Genomic DNA, 23,957 nt, shown 5'->3' with positions numbered 1-23,957 from the left:
AAATGGCTGACCCTATTTTTGAGGGTCTTATATAAAGTTCAAAGTAGACATCAAAGAAATCTACAAGAAGTTAAAAGGATTCTTATTATCCCCTTCGTATGAATAAAGGCACACTGAGGTCAAGTATGTTGTCCAGATTCATCACAGCTAGAAAGTGGGAAAATCAAGATAGGAAGATAGGTCTCTTCTCTTTTTGTCTAGGCAGAGTAGTTCTGACTGGCTCAAGTGGAGCTCACATCCTTGAAATTGATCTCCTTAAAAGTTTGGTAACTAGCCAAGTTAATCAGTCATAAATTCTAAAACTCATATCAGCCACTTGACCCTCATGGTGCATGCTGAAGAGATACTTTGAACCTAGAGTATAGAACATAGTCAGCAGTCTGTGATCTTGGTTAGGAAATCTAAAATTACTTCCTCTCTATTAATGCAAATTATTGTAATTAACATCAGTGATGTATTTAATTGCTATTTGTAAAAACTACTTTATATATGCATTAAGCTTTGGAAAAATAGCTATAAATATTTTGGTGGTTTGTGATAGTAAATTAATTGCAGTACTGACTTAGGAATGACTATGATGTGCACCTGAAACTAATAGGATATTGTCTGTCAATTATACTTCAGTAAAGGAAGAATGATTTAGAATATTGTTGATCTGTTAGCTTATTTCCCCAAGTGACTTTGCCCCCTTGATCCAGGAAAAAAGTCACCAAAGACACCTTTAACTTTGACAGATGTTCTTCATCTGTCATCCCCATATTGAAGATTTTAATGTTCAAGGAGAATAGTGGAATGGGAAAGATGCTAGTTGGCCTTTCAGAAGAGGCTCTAGTTGCTGATGGGAGGAGGGATAATATTAAGACACCCTTTTCTATTCTCATAAGATGTCCTGTCTCACATCACCCATAGAATATTAACTGAGCATAAGACATGGGATCTAGGGTCAGATATAATACTCCATCCCACCGAAAATGTGCTCTAACAGCAGCTTCAGAGTTGTCAGTGCTGACACCAAAAGGGTAGGAATATAAATTAAACAACCTTTCATACAGCCTCAATATATATATTCAAATATTAATCTATAGGTTATCATCTCAGCTAATATCTCATCTTGATTCAATAAGCTCCTTATGTTGACTCCTGCCTCTATGAAGAAGAATTTCCTTTTATTTATTTGTTCTGAATCTACACTTGTGAGAACTCCATGTACTATTCTCAGTTCTGGTGTTGCTGGTTTAATTAGGCCAGGGGTGGGGATATGCTGGAAGAAGCCTGGCTGATGCTCCAGCCACTGCTAAAGGTGGTCATCATGAGAACACCATGTCTATGATACTATCTCCTGTTGTTTCTAAAGTTGCTAGTCTTTGGGCTGCTGAGTTTATCAGAGAATTGGAGCAAATGTCTCCCTCCCAGTGTTGTGATTTTTTTGTTACCATCATCCAACTAGTACCACTGATAACCAAATCCTTGTTCCTGCTCAGCATTCCCTTCTAAGGGATACCTGAGGGATTCCTGAATGATGCCTACTGTTTTACTATGTTGCTGGAGTTTTTGTTTTTGTTTTTGTTTTTTGGTAGCTCTACATTGACCAATGTCTTTTGGAAACAATGATTTTTAAATCCATTGTTTAGTTTGCAACCTTTTTCATATGCATTAGGAGAAGAGGATCTTCCCATTTCAGATTTATAGATAAAGTGCTGTTTAAAAGACTGGGCTCTATTGGAAGAACTTGGAGGGTAATAATAGTTTTATTCATGATTTTATACTGTTGCCTAAAGTAGTACCTACAACTCAGTAGATATACAATGCAAATTCTCTAAATTAAATTGAACAAAAGAAATGACTATAGCTTTCTGTGGTCATCAACAAGTCATCTAATAAGAGATGGAGAGATTAGATTTTGGAAAAGATGCTGACACATGGTAGTGAGAGACAAGGTCACCCATGGCTTCAGTGAATGGTTCATTATTTCATTCACTTAATAGTTATTTATTGCATTCCTGTTATGTTTCAGGCATGGTGCTAAGTTGAAGGAAGCTAGGATATGGTTTGAAATTTTTTGGGGGGCAATCAGAATTACTTAAAAAATTTATTTTTAATTCTGTATTGAAGTATAGTTTATGTATAGTAAAATGTATAAATCTTAAGTGTATAGCTAGATAATTTTTTATATTTATGCACCCATGTACCCACCACCCAGATCAAGTTATATGTTCATGCCCCCAGAAATTTCTCTCATGCCCCTTTCCTATTATTTAGCCTTGCTATAGAACTAACCATATTGTAACTTCTACCAGTATATATTAGTTTTTTGTTCATGAACTTTATTTAAAAGGAATCATGTAGTGCATACTTTTCTGTGTGTCTGCCTTATTGTACTTACACACTCTTTTTGAGATTAATCCATATTGTTGCATGTGTCAGTAGTTTTTTTTTTTTAATTGATTGATGTATCATATTCCCAGAATTACTTTTTGACATTAGTTAAAATAGTATTGGATGGACTCTGGGAGATGGCAGTGGCAATGACATAGTTTTTTAATCTCTTTATATCCACCCATTAAAAAAAATCAGAGTAACTAGGATAGCAAAACCGAAAACCCATGTACAACATATATAACAAAACTAAATGAAAGATATCTTCACAGATGCCAAAAATTGAACAATATTAACTAGACTATTATAGTAAGAAGGAAGCAGAGGGGGGATAAGAGGGATATCTGATGAACCAACTAAGAATTCCCAAAATGACAATGGACACTCACTGGAAAGCTCAGCAGGCTAATGTAAGGAGAGCAACCAAATCCAGAAAGGAAGTTAGTAGACGAGAATTTATGAGTAAGGCTGATGTTGCCAGAGAAGTCTGGGACCTATGTACTTCTGATACTAACTGTCCAAATCTTCCTTACAAGGTGATTCTTCCAGGGAGAAGAAACTCCTCTGAGTAGAATCCAAATTGGTTAGGTTAGGGACAAAAGGAACCAAGAGAAAAAGCAAAAAGCAGGGAAGAGGAGCAGAGCCAGCAGATTCAGGAAGTATGCTTGTGGGCAAATCCCATATAAGTAATTATAAGGAAAAGAAACAAAACCAAAACAACATCCGTGTCTTTAGACAATCAAAGAAACCAGAGCAGTGTGCACAAAAAATAGATGAAAATTGTAAACTAATTATTTTAAAATATATGTGCGAAAATAATAAAAGCTATGAAAGAACAACACAAAAATGAATTAGAAAAACTCGAAAATGATATAAATGGAGAAAAGAGAAAAGGAGGGTTTGGTAAAAGATCTACCCAAGCTCAGACAATTATTTAAAATAAAATACAATTTTAGAAATGAAGACTAAATGAGAAAGAATACAGGAATGAATAGACTCCACAGAAAATTCCTTAAGAGAAATAGAAGATGGAAAAGAGGGGGAAATGTTTAAATCAAAAAGAAATTGAGAAAAAATAAAATAGAAAGTGATACAGAATATAGGCAGTAAAGATCCAATACATGTATAATAGGAGTTCCCCCAAAGGAAACCAAAGCATGGAATAGAATTAATATGAAAAACTGCAATTCAAGCAAACTTTTCTGAAATAAAAGGTAAATTAAAACTATAAACTGAAGAGGAACATATTATTTTGGGGAAAATCAATCCAGTGTGGCCAAACTGGCTTAAAAAGGCTTCTTTGAGCATCCAGACCATGATATTGCATCATGCACAAGACAGGAAAACAAATCAGATTGTAAGTCTTTCCAAAAGCAATGGTTTATTATCTGAAGACAATGGACAAACACATTTGGGATACTCAAGGACAAAAATAGTTAGCCAAGGAGTTTATACCCAGTCAGTTTATACCGATCTTCAAGTATAAGGAATGTAGCAACATGTTATATACATGCAGGATACTCAAGGAACAGCTAAGGAATCTACCAAATGACTGAAGAGATGTTGGCATAAGGGCTGACATCTAACAGTAGCAATCGACATGCGTGATGATAAAATTACATATGCATACCTCTGCATTTCCTCTGAAAACAAAAGGCTTTAGTACAAAAGAAACTTTCAAGCAAATTTGAAATATAAGGGTAAGTATAGTCAAGGATAAACCAATAGTGTTCAACTAATTCAGGTTCTTCAGGATCAGAGACAAATTTATCGTGGATGTATCCCCCCGAAGGAAACCACTGATTGTGTAAAATGAAGCTCTGAGTGCCGTGATGGATGAGTTGTCTTAGGTCAGTATCCATGAATTATTGACTGCACTGGCTTTTCTAAGGATCCATTCACAGAATACCTGCAAAGAATTCCCAGAAGATCCATAACAATAGAGAATAGCACAGAAGTACCCTCTGGAAACAACCACCTAAGGCAACTTTCCTTTAGGTAACTATTTCTAGAAGTGGATATTACCCTGTTCTAAAAATAAGTCAGATGCATAACCCTGAAAAGAACAGTCATAGGTATCCTGTGGTTGAGACCATCACACTGGTTTGGGGCACAAGGTGATACTTTGAAAATGCTCTCAAGAGAACTGTGAGGGGTTTCTGAGCTGGAACTTGTTACATATGATCCTCCTATGAATGCCTACCTGTAATCTGAATGCCTGGGGCATGCACATGGCATTTTGAAGTGTGCTGCCTGGCTTTGCCTATAAAAAGCCACACTCTTCTATTGCAACAGTACTTACAGTTCGTTAAGCACAGCTGACTCACAGCCACACCTGGAACTGAGTAGGATTGAAGGTCTGCCTCAAGCAACGTATTCCAGTTTTTTGGATACATTAGCTGTATGCCCTATACATCCTACTTCTACAGGAATGACTGTTTAGGGCATCTGGAAACATTGAAGTGCCTTGTTGCATGTCCTTGGTCCCCAAATCCAAGGATCGTTATTGTTGCCAGATTGTATTGCTTGCAGAAAGATAGGACACAATCTTTGAAACCAATGGGCTAAATTTTGCTGAATAACATTTTCCTTGTTTTATTTATCCCCAATAAGGATAATTTTGAAATATTCTAAAAATAATTGTATTGGATACAACTTTGCTTTTGGAATTGAACTGAAATAACCATGTCAGAAGCCAACAAGCAGATGGTAAACTTTCCATTTCTGCTGATTTGAGCTAGATTTTTTCTTAAAGCTGAAGAGGGGTTTCATGCCTTAAGATCTCAGTGCCTTCCAGTACCTTTTGACTGTAACAGATTTGGGTCATTCCCTGAAGATGCACATTTATTTCTAGCCTACATAATCTCAGTGTTGTCTCTCTGCTTAATTATTGTAAATGATTAACACCAGAAATGCTGAAATGTGAATCGGAAATTATAGAACACTCTTAAATTCTGGCGTTAATGAATCCAGCATCATTTCTGATTTGTTGTTATTGTTGGACTTTGTTTCTGTTTCAAGGTGTTGGGGCCCTATAAGCTTCTTTTTTCCCCCCTTGGAGAATTCCAGAACCATGTACTGCTTATAGAGGAAGCTAACGGTCTAAGAGGTCAATATCCTTGTGGCTTCAGTTTGTGGTTCCTGGCAGACCAGAGGTAGTTCATGACTTCCTCCATGATTTCTACTTTCCTCTCTAGTGTTGCCTTTTCTTCTCAGGAATACTGCTCCTTCTCAAAACTCTACCTCCATGATTTGACAGCATTTACTTAGCATTCATTCTGTGTTAGGCATTTTGTTAGACACATTCACTTTCCCAACTTAATCCTTGTGGTGCCTGGCTTGTATATGGTAGGAATATTTGTTGCTCCTTTTTTCAAAAGATGAGAAAAACTGAAGTTTATTAAGAGAGTGACTTGCCTAAGGCCACAGAAAGTAAGTTGCAGAGTCAGAACTTGAGTATTCAGGTTTTGGAACCAAAACATCTGGCTATAAATTTTAAAAGCAACATTTACTAGCCAGTCACTTAAACTTGTTGAACTGAGTTCCTAGAATAGTTTTAGGTTTACAGCAAAATTGAAAAGAAGGTAGAGAGATTTCCTATATACTCCTTGCCCACACACATGCAGAGCCTCCCTCATTATCAACATCACTCATCAGAATAATACCTTTTTTTTTTTTTTTTTAACCAATGATGCACCCACATTGACACATAAAAAGTCCATAATTTATTGTAGGGTTCATTGTTGGTGTTGTACATTCTTTGGGTTTGGATAAATGTATACTGACATGTATCCATCATCATAATGTCATGCAGAGTATTTTCACTACCCTAAAATTCTCTATGCTCTGAGTTCCTTATTTATTGAAAATGAGGATCATCCCTACTTTATAGAGTTGTGAGAAAAGATAATGTATACAAATTGCATGGCACAGAGTCTGACACATAACAAATCTTCAATAACTGGTAGTTGTTAATTTTTAAGAATGGTCATATTATAGTTTTAAGTGGTTCTTATTCAATATAATACAGAGACAGGGATTTAAGGCCTGGAGATAGAGGTTTGGATATGAATTCTGAGAATTAATTATTTAATTTCTCAGTGTCAAAGTTTCATTATCTACAAAATGGGAATAATAATAATATCTACTTTATGAGGTTGTAAGGATTAAATAAAATAATGCCAATTGGATTTTTTTTCTTTTTGAAATGTACCAGTGCCTGGTAAGTACTTGATAAATGTCAGTTGTTATTTTCCTCTCTCAGTGTCAGCCCATTCTCAGAAAAAGATCAGGCAAATTCCTACACCCTAAGAATTCAGTTGATAAGAAGTCTTAATACAACATTCCACTCCGATAACTTATTTGACTCAGGTTTTACCATCTGGTGGTGAATTTTATGAACCAGCAGAACAACCTGGGAACACAAAGCATCTGTCTGTCAAAGTAGATAGTGGTCCAAATGTGTTTATCCTTTCGAATTTTGTAGAAAAATGCATGCTGCTGATACAATTTGGTATCTGATCCTCTAGTTTAAGTCCAGTCCAGAGGATGATAGACTCTCAGGTGGGAAGGATGTCAGCAGTGATCTGGTTTGATTTTCTTACTGTGAATTCCAGGTAAGTTGTCATACCCTCTCTCGGCAAACTGATTTACTGCTGGAAAACAAGTTCAGTTCTGCTCCTCCTCTGAAACCCTCCCCACTGTCAGAAGGACTTTGCTTTCTCTGCACTCCTGATTCACCTACTATCTTGAGGCAAGTCTGGAGGGCTCTGTGTCATTTCTTGTGTTCATGTTGAATTTCAGTCTTTAACTTTTCAAGAATCTATGACTAACCTCCCAACGGGAAGATCAACTCCCCAAGGACATGACTCATGTGTTATATTCCTTTGGACTAAATAACAACCCTTTGTTTCATGCTGTGCAGGGAGAGTACAAAAATAATTGTCAAATAAGCTTTTGAGGCCCTCAATCAAAGATGGGAAAGGCATTTCAAACCTCTCCTATCATCACCAAGCAATTGGTAGCAGCTTCCTGGAGTATGCTGTACATTTGATGACCCTACTCTGAAGTGGTCTGTGTTTAGAAAAATGGCATGGTGTGCTGAAATATTCTGGAAAAAAAATGGAAAGTGGGCCTTGTGTTGGGCCTTGAGAGATAGGCAGAACTTTAAGAGAAAGAGCCATGAGTGACAATGGAAATCCAGATGAGGGCAAAGGCATGAAAAGTATTGATTACAGCACAGAACACCATGCGCTGAACATGGCAAGTGTCTCACCAAAGACAGTTGAATTACATGTTTGTAAAAAGAGACTTTCCTCCAGGGTCAGATTCCAGGACAAGTCCCATGAGAGGAAGGCATCATAAAAAAATAAATAGAAGCGAAAAACCATCAAAGTAGTCAGAGAAAGACAAATACCATATGATTTCACTCATATGTGGAATTTAAGAAACAGAACAAATGAGCAAAGGAAGGGAGAGAGGGGGCAGAGGGCAAGCGAAGAAACAGACTCCTAACTGTAGAGAACACACTGACAGGCACCAGAGGGGAGGTGGGTGGGGGGTGGGTGAGGTAGGGGATGGGGATGAAGGAGGGCACTTGTCATGATGAGCACCGGGTGATGTACGGAAGTGCTGAATCACTATGTTGTACACCTGCAACTAATATCACACTGTATGTTAACTATACTGGAATTAAAATGAAATGAAATGAAATAAACACTTACATCTTAAATAAAAAAAGCATCAAAGTATTGGATCAGCTGGTTATTTCCTGGCTGGGGTGTTAGGATTTAAATGATCTGGTCAGGATATATAAGGAATAGGAAAAGTAGTGGATGACGAGAGAGAGATCTCTAAGGAGACTTAGATCTTTTCTAGGCAGTTATGGGAAATGACAGTCATCACCAGCACTAAGGGCCCCCTTTGAGTTTTACAGAAAGGTTTCTAGATCCCTCTTGGAACAATAGTCTCTATAGTTGGGCACAATATATGCTATTTTTTAAATTTTTTTAAAAAGATTTTATTTATTTATGTGACAGAGAGAAACACAGCAAGAGAGGGAACACAAGCAGGGGCAGAGGGAGAGGGAGAAGCAGGTTCCTGGCCGAGCAGGGAGCCCGATGCGGGGCTCGATCCCAGGACCCTGGGATCATGACCTGAGCCGAAGGCAGACGCTTAGCGACTGAGCCACCCAGGCACCCCCACAATATATGTTATTATATAATTATTTGGACTTAGTTGCAACTTTCAACTTCCTGGGTTTCTGTTGTAAGGGAGGGGCTTGGTGGTGAGGGGGCAATATGGGCAGGTGGTTAAGAGCATAATCCCTGCTTATGAAAAACAGCTCTGTAATCGCAAGCAAGTTACTTAGTCCTGCTATGCCCCATTTTTCCTCATCTGTAAAATGGGAAGGACACTTGTGCCTATTTTCTAGGCTTGATGTGAGAATCAAGGAAAATAAAGCACTTAAGGTGTGCCAGGCACTGTTTTAACTACTTCATGCTTCTTAAGGCATTTCTGACAACTCTTAGAAGTAGTTATTATTATTTTTTAAAATTAAATTTGTGAGGAAACTAAAACTGAAATTAAGTAATTTGCCCATCATTACTGTCCCAGACATGTGAAGGTAGTCTTTCCTCTGATGAAGAGCTCCTGCCTCTGGAGCCACAGGATTCTTTTAATTTTTTTTTTTTTTTTTTTTTTTTATTGTTTCCCATTCTCTCAACATGAGAGCTTTCAGTATCTGAGATGGCAAAGGGAGTGCGGACTCCTCATGAACCCAGCTAGGCTGACAAGAGCCTTGGTTAAGATCAATTTCAGTTTCTGTCTCATTCCCTGAACCTGCAGAGTCTTTAATTAAGTGCTAGGACTTACCATTTTTTTTAAGAATCTACATGATTTAACTATTAGAAAGAGATCATCGTCATAATTCTCATGAAATTGGTTTTTGGGGGGGAGATTTGTTTTGAAAAGAGCTAAGTTTTAAAAATCACATATTTATCAATTTCTGAGTGGACTTGCTGACCCACTGACATCTTAGGGCAGTAGCATTTGTACAAAATTCCAAATATTTTCTCAGGTCTGTTACAATCTTACCAATATCATAGAGTTTGAGACTGGAAGGAAAAAAAAAAAAAAAACAGCATCACTGCTTTGTTGTGAAGTTGTGCTTCAGTTTTTGTGAAATGGTTTTCCTCATGAGCCTAACTTCTTCCTCAAGATGACAGTGGGGACATGAAGGAACAAAGCAGGAAGAGAGCTAAGGATTCACACCAGTTCGTCTGACTGAACAAGCTTGAGCTTCATTGTCTGTAGAACCTGGGTCTTCCCCAGGCCACCTCCTTCTCCAGTCCAGCAGCTCTCGACCTGTCTTCAGCCTATACCTCAAACTTAGTGTCTACAAAAAATACCTGGAGAACATGTAAAACATACATTCCTGGCCGCCTGTGATTCTGATTCATAAGGCCTAGCATGAAGGCCAAGAATGTGCACATCTAATGTATTCCCTAGAACCTCACCTCGAATTGCTCAGGTCTGTGCAGAGCAAGCCCATTCTTACAGCTGCCTATTTGTTTTTATCTTCCCCCAACTGATAGACCCTCCTCATCCTCTTTACCAGTCTCAGTCCTGTCCATCCTTATAAGTCCAATCCTAGCTCGGTCTCTGCCATAAGCCTTCCCCAGCTCTTCTTATTTCTTTCTCTCCGCCTGTCTCTCTGTCTATCTGTCCCTCTCTCTGCCTTCAAAACAAAGCAAAACAAAACTCCTTTTAGTTCAACCCCTGGCTCCTGAACCCAGCCTCGGCGTTCTGTGGTTTGAAGGGGCGGGGGGGGGGTGGGGGGGGGGGGGGGTACAATGTGATATTCCATGGACGGAGTGACTTAGGCTGGTCTTAGAAATGTCACTCATCTGCTTCCACGCCTGCAGTCTGAGCCAAGCAGACTCCTAGACAGAATGGCCTGGATGCCACCAGGAGTTCCCGTTCCTCTCATCAGAGCCCAAGAACTGGATGAAACTGGGCAGGTGCAGCCCTCTGCACCCCAGTCCTTGGACGTACAAAGCCCACTTCTTTGTTGGAAAATCTCCTCTTCCTGTCTCAAAGTGCGGTGTTCCAAAAAGTCCAAGTGGGCTGTGAGAAGCCCTACTTAACCTGCATAGGCCGCTCATCTCGGCACCATTTCCCCGAGCCCTTGGTTATTTTTACTCTCTCTGAGCTTCTTCCCATTCTTCAGGTGCTGGGCAAGGTGGCGTTCATTTGGCTTTGCTTCTGACACAAGATAAACGAGCTTGGGGCCCTGGGCGATTCACTCTGGCTGCCAGGGGGTTCCAAAATAGCAAACTATTTTTCATAACAGCAACGTGATATGAAGGGAGATGCAGCAGGTGCACTCAGATTTCCCATCACCGTCTGGGGCGCGTGGTGGAAGGAGAGGATTCATTAAAGTTTGCGCTTGTGTCCAGGAAAAAGAAGGGCCGCTCTCACAGTGGCCATTCCCCTTTGGCTGGGTCAAGGTCTCACCTCCTGAAGGCAAATCTTGTCCTTGGGCAAGGTGGAAGTGCAGTAACACAGCAGGCCCCCCCTCCACCCCCCTGGAGAGCTCTATGCCTTTTTGTTTTCCCTTGCAGAAAGATAAGGTTATGGATGTGAATATCTGCCGAGGGTTTTTCAAAACACCGTCTTGTGTGTTAAGCTAAAGAGCAAGGTTTCTTAGAAGTTGCAAATAGTTGACATTTTAGTACATGAGATGTGTGGTCATTTAAGAAAATTGAAAGGGTCAACTTTTCTTTTATTCTCCCCATTTCAACTGGCACGGCCTCTTTGAGTTTCTCTCTTATGCTCTTGACTCATTAGAAGAGCAGCATTCACTGCGCTAGTTGCTCTTAAAAAGTTGGTCCCCAGCCCTACATCTGATAGTCTCCTTTATCCCCCATCATGAATTATGTATATGTTTTTAGGATGGAAATTGTAATAAAGCAAAGAGGATTTTAATTTATATTTGCATGTACTGTGAGCTTCTTTTTGATGTGTCTCTCCCTGCCCCGTCAAGTTACTAGATCTTACTGGTTAGAAATGAAAAATAAAATTGAAGTATATGTTGTAGTAACAATGATGATAATGATGACAGTAATAATAATGGCTTTTCAAAACTGGAGTGAGTCTGGAGGGACAAGTTTGGCGTAAAGATGTCCAGAGTCAAGGCCAGAGTACAAGGGAGAAGGATTATGTGTAAAAGCGACGTGCTAGTGAGCTCTAATTGAGTGCATAAGGCACGGGATGCGTCTTATAATACATCTCAATTTAAACATTTCTTTTCCCAGAGGGCCACAGAGTATGTGGTGCATGAATAAATAAATGCCATGACTTATTTTGGAGGCCCCAATCATAATACAATTATATGCATTGCAAATTTTCCCATGCTACTTTTAGTTTCTGATGTTGTTGTTGTTGTTTTTTTTAATTATTAAACTGCATTGCAGAAAGAGCTATACCTCAGTGAGGCCACAGAAGATGAGAGGTTAGTCAAACCAGACGGCAGAATCCCCTCCATTGTGAGCTTGACCCCTTCAGAGAATGGTGATTACATTTTATGTGGAGTTAGACTAATTCCTGGCCTCGCTCATTCAGGCATAGAGAGTCTGGGTGTAGAAAGACAGAACTGTGACTCTCTCTTATTGTCTTGTCTTTAGAGACCATTTCTCTTCTCAAATCAGTGGTAGCTCCTGATACTACCAGAGGAAAATAATACATTTTTCCTCCTTAAGGACAGCATTTTCTTTCCTCGGGTCACTAAGATCCATTTGCTAAATAACTCTTGAAGTCTAAAAAATTGTCTCTGAGTAGCCAGAAGAGGTGAATTCAACCTTGCAAATAGTTCTCTAAAACCATCACCCTCCTCAGAAGCCTTTTCTCTTTATACAGTGTGTGGAAGTCCTACCCACCTGGGGTAATTTGCCTCTTGCATCTCTCTTTCCTAACTATCCCTGACCTCGGTGTCTCTATTTCTCTTTATTAAGAAAGCATAAGAGAGATGCAGGATAGTGGAGAGGTTAAGAGCACTGGCTGCAACCATACAGACTAGGGATTGAGTTCTGTATTTTCTACTTCCTACTTATTTATCAGCTGTGTGACCGTTGGCAAGTTACTTAACCTCTCTGTGCCTCAGTTTTCAAAACATATAAAAAGATGGTAATAATAGTACCTGTCTCATTGGATTGTTGTTAAGATAGAATGAGATACTGCTTATAAAGTACTCAGAGAGTGTCCACATGATCCCAAAAAATATTAGCCATTATCCTGTCAAAAGCATCTTACCAGTAAATCCACTCACCTTGTGATTTTCCATACCGGCCTAATTAAGAAGAAAACAATTAGATATTTGGATTAACCTGATTTGGGAGCTGAATTATTCTTTCATTTTGTAATGTCAAGGAAAACCCAGAATTTTTTAAGCAGACATACCCTCCTCTCCAAATGCCCCAGTCTTGTACGCACGGAGTGTTCTGCCTTCCTATGTATGGCTGCACTCTCCCTCCTAAGACCAGATGAATAGGGAATTGAGGAGCAAAGCAAGGCTGATGGTTGATTAATTTTTTTGGTCTACCCAGACACATCGACTTATTTTCTCTCTCTTAATATTTAGGGTCCTGATGATTCCTCTCTTGCTGGAAAGCTCAAGCTCTGGACTCATGAGTCCCCCAGGAGACTGATTATTATAAATCATCACTGACCTCCTATCCACTTAAGCCCAGAGGTCAGAACTTTAAAGACGTTGTAAAGATTGACACTGGTGCATTTGGGCTTCCGCTTTAAAGTAACCTGATAGTGCTGTGTGGGAGAGATAACCGTGGCTAATAGGCCTGGTGGAGCCCGATAGGGAGCCAGGATCCTACGGCTGGTGGGAGAGGTAAAGACTTTAAATGAAGGTCATGGACAAGGATGGCGCACACCAGTGACTCTGGCCAGTAGGTGGGGCCACAGCCCATCTCCACCAGTCAGGTGGAGTTCCCCTGCATGTTTTCTACTGCCTTTGATTTTCATTTTTACTTTGGAACTTGATTTCTCTGTGGAAGTTATTTTCCATTGCCATGTAGTTCTTTTCCTTCCCCTCTTCATTTTCATTCAATTCATTTCACAGCTATTTGAGTGCGTACTGTATGCCAGGCACTGATCCAGGATTGACTAAGGTGCACGGGATCTCTGTGCTTTAGTTGCTGACATATAGAGATGTAAAATTCAGTGCTTCTTGAACATTAATGTGCATGAAAATCATCTGAGCATCTTGCGAAAATGCAGATTCTGTCTGATTAGGGAAGCCTGGGTGGGGCTGGAAATCCTGCAATTCTAATTAGCTTCTGGATGATACCGGTGCGGCCGGTCAAAGACCTCTGTTTTGTGTACCAACAATGCAAAGTACTTCTGTTCCCCCCTCCTCCCTTCAGTTAGGGGCTGATTGTCCTCATTTATGTTAGTGGAGTTTCACAATATCACAGACTTGACCTTTCCTGTGTAGCTGTCAGCTATGTTCTGTGACCCTGACCTAGGCCAGCGTTCACTTAAATATCGAAGAAGCACAGGGAGAAACAGGTGGGAGGGTATGGTGAGGTGACCCCACGGCTTTCCATCCTGGCCAAGTTTTATGTCGTACTGTGAGTGGGGCCGCTGAGAATCATCTGCACAGGACGGCTCTTGGCTCCTGGGTGATGATAATCCGTTAAGCACATTGCATGATACAGCCTCCCTGGTAACTGGGGTGCCATTTACTAATTTACCGCTCTTACATGACTAATTTAACTCTAGTTACTACTCGGTCATTAGGGAGTCACTTATTCACAAAGCAGAATCAGGCTAAATAAATAATAGGAAGCTGGGAAAAGAGACAGAGGAAAGTAGAGAGTGGAAGTTAGCTTTTAATGCAGGCTAGAGATTGCTGGTGTTTCATACAGACCCCCATTTAGAGCGTAAATGCAGACTCTTCTTCTGTTTTTAAGTCCCTGTGACCCTAAATGAAGAGAATCCTGTAGCAGAGAGCAGCTACCTTCTCTTCTAATAAGAATCATATCCCAATATAATGTACATTTCCAATTATTATGCAAAAACAATGGCAGAATTACTTAAAAATGTACAGCCCCCTAAGGGCTCTCCGTGCTGTAGTTCATGTGAATCTATCATTTGCATGCAACTATTGTGGGGAACAACTGAACCCTCCATCACAGACGATTTAATCAAGCGAGAAGCCCCTAAATTTCCCTGCAAAGATTTGCGAGTTCTGGAGCTAAATATGCCATTGGTAATATATTCTGGCTGTCTGCACGCAGCCTTCCTTGTTTCATTCTGAATGGCATGGTGTTTGCGTTGACGTTTAGATGATGGGTCATCTTGGATTTCTCCTGTTCGCAGCTGGAACTTTAGTGGCATCTCCTATTGGTAATCGCTGTGCTTTTTTCCCCTCATGACTGAGCCATTTAACAAACCAAGAAGAGGAAAAATTATATATTTGGGCACAGATTGTAGAAGAAAAATAAACTAACAGCACAGTAGGAAAGGTGCCTAGGGTTACTTTCTGTGGATAACTGAAGATCAGGTGGAAGTAAAGGACTCAAATGATGTGTTTCCCCCACCTTGACCCACTAGTGCTATTGCCAGACTTGTTATTGGCAAGTTAGAGGAAAAGAGGCTGCAAACACAGACTCCACGATCAACCCCAGTCACTAACACAATAAGATTTGAGAAAAGTGGAAACATTTCTTTCTACAAGTATCTACTTTTCTGATCTATTAAAGTGCTTGGAATTCTCCCTGTCTGTCTGCCTGTCTGTGTTCTTGAAGTCCCCCATTAAGATACAAATGGGTTTTCTGAATGGAACTCCCCTGTTAAGACACTGGTCCTCACAAACATTTGGCATCAGCTGTAGCAATCTGCATTAGGGCCCTGAGGTACCAGTGGGGCTAGTGACCAGGGAGTGTTGGCCAGAGGCAATGCTTTCAGAACCATGGAGCCCCAAGGGCTGAAAAGAGAATGGTCCATTGCCTCTAGTATGCAGTGCAAAATAGAGATAGTTTTATACTATAAATCAATCAGTGTAAGAGTCAAACTCAGTTTTGATTCTTCCTATGATGCCAAAATATTTCCATAGCATTTTATGTCACTGTCTCTGTTTTACAAGTATTCTCAGCTTGTACTTGGCCAGCCAAGCCAACTTTGTTGGTTCTGGGAGCCAGAAAAAATCCAGGAAGAGTCAAGGCATGGGATGGAAGTATGGCAGAGTCATGAGCATGAAAGGGGAGCAGAGAGAAGGAAGTGTTTCTCTGTGAGATGTACCTATTTGGCAATTTTTTGCTAAGACTAGCCCATGTGGGTTTTTTTTTTTTTTTCAGAGATGAAAAGAAGCCATCCTCCTTTTCTTCTTTAATCCCTCAAATCATTTTCTATTCTTGCCTCTGCTAAGTAACATCTCAACTCAGCTCTGAAGCTGACCCCGCAGAACACTTGTCCCTCCACTGATGAATTGTGAGAGTTCTTTGGGCTGATTTGGCTGGAGGTGACATCTCCTTGCACCATCTTGGAGGTGGAGAGAAGGAAGGACTGGGAAGATGTGAACCAGAATGATTGGTTCACCTTCCCATCCTACCGGAAGAATGGCAGAGTCTGACCCACTTTTCTCATGGTGTGGGGCTTTGCTTGTTTTAGATAATGACACATGATGCGTTTTCTAGAATTAGGATGGGATAGTGAGAATACTTACAGTAATAGTTTACATCTGTGAGATATCATTATGCATATTAGCTCATTTGCAACTCGCAGAAGTTCTCTGAGGTAAGTCTAGTCATCAGTGGCATCACCCCGATGTCATAAACTTGGAATCTGGGATCCAAAGAGGCAAGGTAGATTGCCTAGGGTTAGGCAACTAGAATATTGCAGAATGGACTTGAACTGGAGTCCTCTGACATTTTCCCACTGTATTCCACCTTATGGGTCCCACTCCTATGTCCTAAATTGGAGAAACACAGGAGCTTCAAAGGCAGAACTGGTCATCTCTGTGAGACCTGCCAGATACATGCACAGAACGTCTGCTGCCCTCATAAGGGCAAGACACACCCAGTTTCAAGCAACTTGGGAGAAGAGCCAAAATGATCCTGATGGGAAATGGAGAGAAGAAGTTAGTAATGAGAAGAGTTTGTAATTTTCTTTTAGACTATTATATAAAGATAATGGGGATTACAGCCTGTTCAACAAGCCATTCTGAAAAGTTGGCTTGTAGTCCAGGCTTTACAGAATGATGGCCACAATTTCATTCGTAACATCATTAGGCTCAGAGAATCTTCCTGAAGAGATGAAACTGCAAATGACAGCTGACCCCAGAAACTTTCATCACGAACCCAGAGTTCCTACAGATAGCTGAATGATGCTGATTGTGTTCAGACACGGTCCCGAGGATTTTACAATATTAATTCATTGACTGACCATAACAACTCTCTGAAGTAGGCATTATATTATTCTTGTTCTCATTTAAGGAGACTGATGCAAAGAGAGGTTAAGATTCACAGAGATCATAAGATTCTTTTTCCTGTTAAAACTCTGCAGAATTTTGCTTAAAGCTTTGAGTAGCACAAGCATTGCTGTGTATGTTCCCAAACAGCCACTGTTGTTATTGGCAGCTTACTATATAGCAGGCTCTGTGCTAAATGCTTTATACAAAGATCCTATGAGGTTGATACTGGTCTCCCCGTTTTTTCCTTTTTAATAGATTGGAAACGGCAGGTTAGAGAAGCCAAGTAATTTATAGGGTCACTTGTTAATAAGTAGCTGAGCTCAGACTAGAACCCAGGGCTCCTAGTTTCTGAAAGCCACACTCTTAACCACACCAATAAGCTGTTTGTCAATCCCTGGGTGGATTAAAGCTACTAAGAGTTGTTCTGTGCATCTGTAAGCATATTCTAGTTCCTAAGTGCCATAAAATGAGTTCACATGCCTTGGAAGGGAGCTGGACAATGTCCACATAGCCTCTCTCATAGTAGAACCCGTGGCAGTAACACAGGAGGAAGATAGTGATTTTGAGGAGGCAAGCACCAAGATTGTCAATGAATTTCAATTCAGTTCACCTGCAGTTATTGGCCACTGAGGATAAGCTTTTTATTATATGTTTCAACATGATGAAAGAAAGGCGTGTGTTATCCTTGCCCTCAGGAAACCCACAATCTTGCTAATTGACAAGGTGTTACATAATATATTTGAAAGTATATGTTAAGCATAGGACTTAAGGCCGGCAAGTTCTGACCACCTAAAATTTTAGCATTTGCAATGCCAAAAAAAATGTGTGGGCTGGGAAAGATCGAGAAGTTGCAAGTTCTTTTTTCCTGGGCAGACTCTCTCACCTTCCACCTTCTACCTCTCTGTAGTCCCTCATGAGGCACTTGTTAGTCTTTAGCATCGAGACCACCAGTCCCTTGAACCCTCCATGTTCTTCCCCTCCAGCACCCCTCTTCTGGATCCACTTTCCTTTTCCTCTGTCCAAAACCCAGTGGCCATCTATTTCTTCCTCTCACGGAATTTCTTGTTCTCATCTTCTCGCACAACCAGTGATGTCCTCCATTCCTCCTTGTCCGTGTCCAGCCTGAGTCACCTCTGTTGCCTGCCCTCTTATCTCCTGTGACTGCAGAGAGTCATGAAAACAGTGGTAATGTGGTCCACTACACTAATTGGCCTCTGACCCCATAAATGTATTGTCAGCCTCCTGCTGCATTCTCCACAGTGGCTGAACCAGCCCTTCTCCACGCTTCTTAGACTCCTATGCCCGTTTCCATTCCTTGCTCTCAGAGGAAAACCCATCATCTTTACTGCTCTTGGCTCCACAGCTCCAGAGCTTTTAGTCTACTGCCTTTTACCACAGAATCTTTCAGTATTTTTACTCACCATCCTGTTCTCCTTCCTGTGTCTGCAGAAGAAATAGCTTCATTTTCACAGAATTCAAACTCAAAAAAAGGAAGCTTCAATGGCTAGTATGAAGTATGTTTTTAGAGGAGATAATTCTATCATACATTCTTTCATTCTCTTTCTTCTACCATTTCTGGCTCTCTTTCCTCAGCCTAAAATATACCTAGGCCTCCATTTTCTTGAAACAAAACAAACACTAAACCCTTCACTTCCCATATCAAGGTTGAGGTAGACTTCTTCTTCTTTTTTTTTTTTAAGATTTTATTTATTTGAGAGACAAGAGAGCAAGCCAGAGAGAGAGCACAAGTGGAGGGGAGGGGCAGAGGGAGAGGCAGGCTCCCGGTGGAGCAGCGAGCCGGATGCGGGGCTCCATCCCAGGACCCTGGGATCATGACCTGAGCCGAAGGCAGACGCTTAACCGACTGAGCCACCCAGGCGCCCCGAGGTAGACTTCTTTAAAAAAGAAGTCAAAATACATTTCCTTACCAACGTCTAACTCCTCATTTTACTGCATTAGGTTTCTGCCCCTATTCCTCCATAGAAACTGCACTCAGGGGGCACCTGGGTGGCTCAGTTGTTAAATGTCTGCCTTTGGCCCAGGTCATGATCCCAGGGTCCTGGGATCGAGCCCTGCATTGGGCTCCTGTTCGTTGGGAAGCCTGCTTCTCCCTCTCCCACTCCCCCTGCTTGTGTTCCCTCTCTCGCTGTGTGTGTCTCTCTCTGTCAAGTGAATAAATAAAATCTTAAAAAAAAAAAAAGAAAGAAAGAAAGAAAAAGAAACTGCACTCAGTGACTTTCCTAATGTTAGAACTTTTAGCCTTGTCTCAGATTTCATCCTGCCTGACGACCGATGGATGTTTCTTCTGAAAGCATGCCTCTTGGACGGCAGGTTCTTCTGAATGAGTCTGGCCCTCAGGGTCCGTGTCCTGGCCCCACCATACCTTCCTAATGACTTCTACTAATACTCTTTTCCACTCATCCTGACATCCAATGCCACTAGACTCCTCGCTGGCCCTAAGTGGACCCAATGGTTGATCATATCTGCCCCTTTCCTCAGCAGAACCTTAAATTTGGAATTTACTTCTTCCTATTCCGTCTCCATGTATCAAAATCCTACCCATCCTTCATTGCCAAAGTCGAATACCGCCTGTCCTAGGTAGCTGCCTGTGATTTCTCCCAATGAGATTCTCTTTACCTTCTTCTACCCTCCCTCTTACTCAGTGTTCACATCTCTTTGTCAACTTTGTACATTCCACCTTTTATTTTTTTTTATAAAAGTTTTTATTTATTAGAGAGAGAGAGGGCATAAGCGGGGAGGAGGGGGGCAGGGAGAAGCAGACTCCCCGCTGAGCAGGAAGCCTGACGTGGGGCTCCATCCCAGGACCCTGGGATCATGACCTGGGCCGAAGGCAGACGTTTAACCAACTGAGCCACCCAGGTGCCCTACATTCCACTTTTTAGATATTTTTCTTTCCCTCCTAGATAGTGATTTAGGAGAGTATCCAGGCAGACAGAGGGTATCTAATTTGTTGTTATCATTGATTAGTAAAGCACGTAAAATATAGCAGATGCTCAGTAAAATCTTATTGAGTGAATTGAGTGTTGTCCATGGTCAAAAAAAAAACAAAAAAGAAAAGAGAATAGAAAAGCAAAGAAAAGAAAGAAAAGAAAAGAAAAAAGAAAAGAAAAGAAATAAGCACTGGCACAGCCAGGTCAAGTTTCATGGTGGAGGTATCCTGTAGCATTATGTATTCTTTTGGTGTTAAAGAAATTATGGTGCACTTTATTCCACTCTGGTCACAAGTGTCTTGTAAAGCCTACCATATCTTGCATGTTGTGTTTACTGTGCTGCAGACATGGGACAAGCACTTTTGTTTAATTTAATTTTATTTATTTATTTGACAGAGAGAGACACAATGAGAGAGGGAACACAAGCAGGGGGAGCGGAAGAGGGAGAAGCAGGCTTCCCCGCTGAGCAGGGAGCCCGATGCGGGGCCCGATCCCAGGACCCTGGGATCGTGACCTGAGCCGAAGGCAGACACTTAACGACTGAGCCACCCAGGCGCCCCGGGACAAGCACTTTTGATGCATTGGTCTGCTTATTCTTAAAATAACTACTTGGCATGGGTACTAGGATTATCCCTCTTGTTTAGATTGACACCTCATCTGTAAAATGACCCTTAGAGTGTTCGGATAACTTGCCAGAGGTCACACAGCTGAAAATGGTCTGAGCTGGGATTTACACTCAGTTTGACAAAAGCTAAAATCTAACCTCTTAATGACCACACTACACTATTTCTACACTAAACTTGATTTTTTAGATTTTTTCAGATTTAAGATCATTCATAAAATCCACGTTTAGTCTCAGTCACTTGAATCTAAAAGTTGTGTTCAAGTTCCAGGCCCTCACTTTATTCTTGATTTATGGTTCAGTGCTCCCCTCTGGGTTGTGGAGGCACCTGTCATTTTTGCTACACCCATGGCTTTCTTTGTTATTATCCTAAGGAAGGAGGCTGATGTTTTCCTTAAAGTCATATAGAATTTCATATTCTTCGTGAAAAGCTGTTGATCTCACCTTTAAAATTCATTCATGTTCTCCCTGGTCATGGCAAAGTCATATGTTGTGATATTGACCTGGTGTAGGAGTAGCTTTGTCCCCTTCCTCAGAAGGGATAAATCCACACGTGATAGATTATATGCCTTCAGAAATAATTACCTTACGGAGCACTATAATCTCCAATGTATACCTTCATTGATAGGCGGGAAAAAAAATTCTGCCTTCCCAAGGTTATTTTATTTCTTACTGTATTGTGGGGTGAAAACCATTGTGCATTTTGTAATGGCAGTCTACACTTGGCTAGGTTATAGAACAGAAAGCTCTTGAACAAGCTGGGATGGTAACTGAATATTGTCTGTCATAAGTAATTACTTAGTAATTTATAAGTGCAAAATGGCATGAGATATCATAAGTTGCACAATGTATTTAATATCTTTGAGATAGCATATCCATGACCAGGCATTAAACTCAATGCTTTCTCCATGTTAATATGGAAACAGGAAGGGCTACTATCAGAGAACTGTCAAGTAATGAAAATATTGTCTATCTTGCTTTATTTTTATTTATTTATATATTTATTTATTTATTTAGAGATCATGCATGCACGAGTGGGGTGTGGGGGGGAGGGGTAGAGCGAGGGGGAGTGAGAGAATCTTAAGCAGGCTCTACACCCAGCCAGGAGCCCCACATGGGGCACCATCTCATGACCCTGATATCATGACCTTGAGATCATGACCTGGGCTGATACCAAGAGTCAGACACTTAACGGACTGAGCCACCCAGGCACCCCAGTCTATCTTGCTTTAAAGATGTAGCCCATTAGGGGCCTCCCACAGTGCTACCAGGTTTAAACATGGTGGAATCATGGGGCGCCTGGGTGGCTCAGTCATTAAGCGTCATGATCCCAGGGTCCTGGGTTCAAGCCCTGCATTGGGCTCCTGCTTGGCCAGGAGTCTGCTTCTCCCTCTCCCACTCCCCCTGCTTGTGTTCCCTCTCTAGCTGTTTCTCACTCTCTCTGTCAAATAAATAAATAAAATCTTAAAAAAAAAAAAAACATGGTGGAATCTTTTTTAGGGTTCATTGTATCCTCTTAGCCTTCATTTATTGGAAAATTTCACTCTGAAAAGAGCACCATTAAATGCTCTTAATATTTCCTAACCAAGAAAACAATTTAGTGATTTTAGTCTAGCAATCTAATTTTCTAGAATTATTTACTAGCAAACATCCCTTATAAAATAGATATTGGGTGAATTAGGTGCAAAATGAGTGAAACATTCTCAGATCCTTAGAGCTCTCTCAAAATATAGAGATCTATGTATTATCATTTGTAAAACTAAAACTATCTGGCCACCATGCTGACACTAGTGACCAGAAGTCTCCAGGAGGAACTCTTGAAATATATCCACTCCTGCCTCCCTCCCTCCCTCCCTCACTTGATCATTTACCAGGTACTGTTTAAGAAACCACCCAGTGATGTCAAGATTGTTTTAGATGGCTTAGATTGGCTGTCAGAGCAGGGTTAGATGGTTCTGTACTCTAACAAATTTCAGAAGAGATGAGCATAGCTAATGATTTGTTTATTATCAATCTAACCAAGATATAAATGACAACTATGAACTAGAGCAGGGTCAGTAAACTCTACTCTGTGACCCACTGCTTATTTTTATAAATACAGTTTTATGGGGCACAGTTACATGTATTCATTTACTTCTTATCTGTGGCTGCTTTTGCACTACACCACGGAATTGACTAGTTGCAACAGAAACCATGTGGTCCACAGAATCTGAAAGATTTGCTATCTTGACCTTTACAGAATAAGCATGCTAACCCCTGGTCTAGTTTACGAAGGAAGGTTTTGTAATAAAGCAGCCTAAAAGCAAAGATAAAAGTGCAGTTATCAGTGCCTTTAGCTTGGTTTTACATTAGGGTATCAAGAGAACTGTGTTCCAATCCTACTTTACCAGCTACTACTAGGTGCAAGACTTTGGGTAAACTTGTCTTAGATTGTTTTAGCTTTGAAATCACAACAAAATTTTTCATGTCTAAGTATGTGTTTTAGGGGAACTCAAAGTGAGCATGTACTATTATGATCATCACCATTAAGAAGCTTTATGTTGTAGAGAGACTATATGACCAGAAATGAGGCATAGGCAGAGTTAGGACTTTTTAAAGACCATAGTAGGTATGTGGGGATTTTAGCTTAAAAAGAGATTCCAAATGAACTGTGGTAAGCTGAGAGCATTTTTCATAGAGAAAAATATTTTACATACATTCTAATAATTCAATAGCGATGATTAAACAGAATCAATGGAGAAGCCAAATCAAGGTAGCGGAAATTATCATTGTTCTGATAAAAGCCAAATTACACCCACTATCCCTGGTGAAGAAGGAAATTCCCTCTAATTTTATATTTCCTCCTCCTTTGATTTGAAGTTTCTTTTAAAAATGTTTCTAACAGCTGTAGTACATGACCCTTGGAACACATCATTTATCTGGGGAATAACATCCATTTTAATATCATTTTACCAAGGAAGCAAGACTTAAACCCACATTTTCTGATCCACTTAGTTGATAATATTCTTCTAAAAAAAATGTGTGGCTGGTGAAAGGAAGATAATTTAATTTAAAGAGATTAGATATATTGCTTGAAATGCAAGTCCCCCAGAATTTGACAGCAGAACAAGACCAGCGAACAGAAAACTCATCTTGCCTCCTTGCTAATACATGCATCAGGGAATTTATAAGTTGGGCCGTCAGTCTTTGCTCCACGGAGTAATGTCAGTGTCATAGGTTCTTAAAATCTGACATTCATTAAAAGCACCCAGTGTGGATATGTAGCATGATTTTTGACAAATCAGCCAAGTGTCACCATTCTGTAAAGGATTATAGAATGATGCTTTTTGACTTTGAGCTCTTTCTTTACACTAAATGGATCTTGGTCTTCATAAAGCACATGAAAGGTTGGGTCTCACTGCCATTCTAAATGGGCTGATTTTGTTTTTTCTTTTCCTATCAAAACTAGGGGGAACTTCAGAGACATAGGGGAGGTAACATTTATCATTTATTTACTATGAGCCAGGTACTGTGTAAGTTC

The sequence above is a fragment of the Zalophus californianus genome, chromosome 6 (assembly GCF_009762305.2).
Source record: "Zalophus californianus isolate mZalCal1 chromosome 6, mZalCal1.pri.v2, whole genome shotgun sequence".
Lineage (NCBI taxonomy): Eukaryota > Metazoa > Chordata > Mammalia > Carnivora > Otariidae > Zalophus > Zalophus californianus.
The sequence above is the reverse complement of the archived record's forward strand: the minus strand, read 5'-3'. Positions refer to the sequence as shown.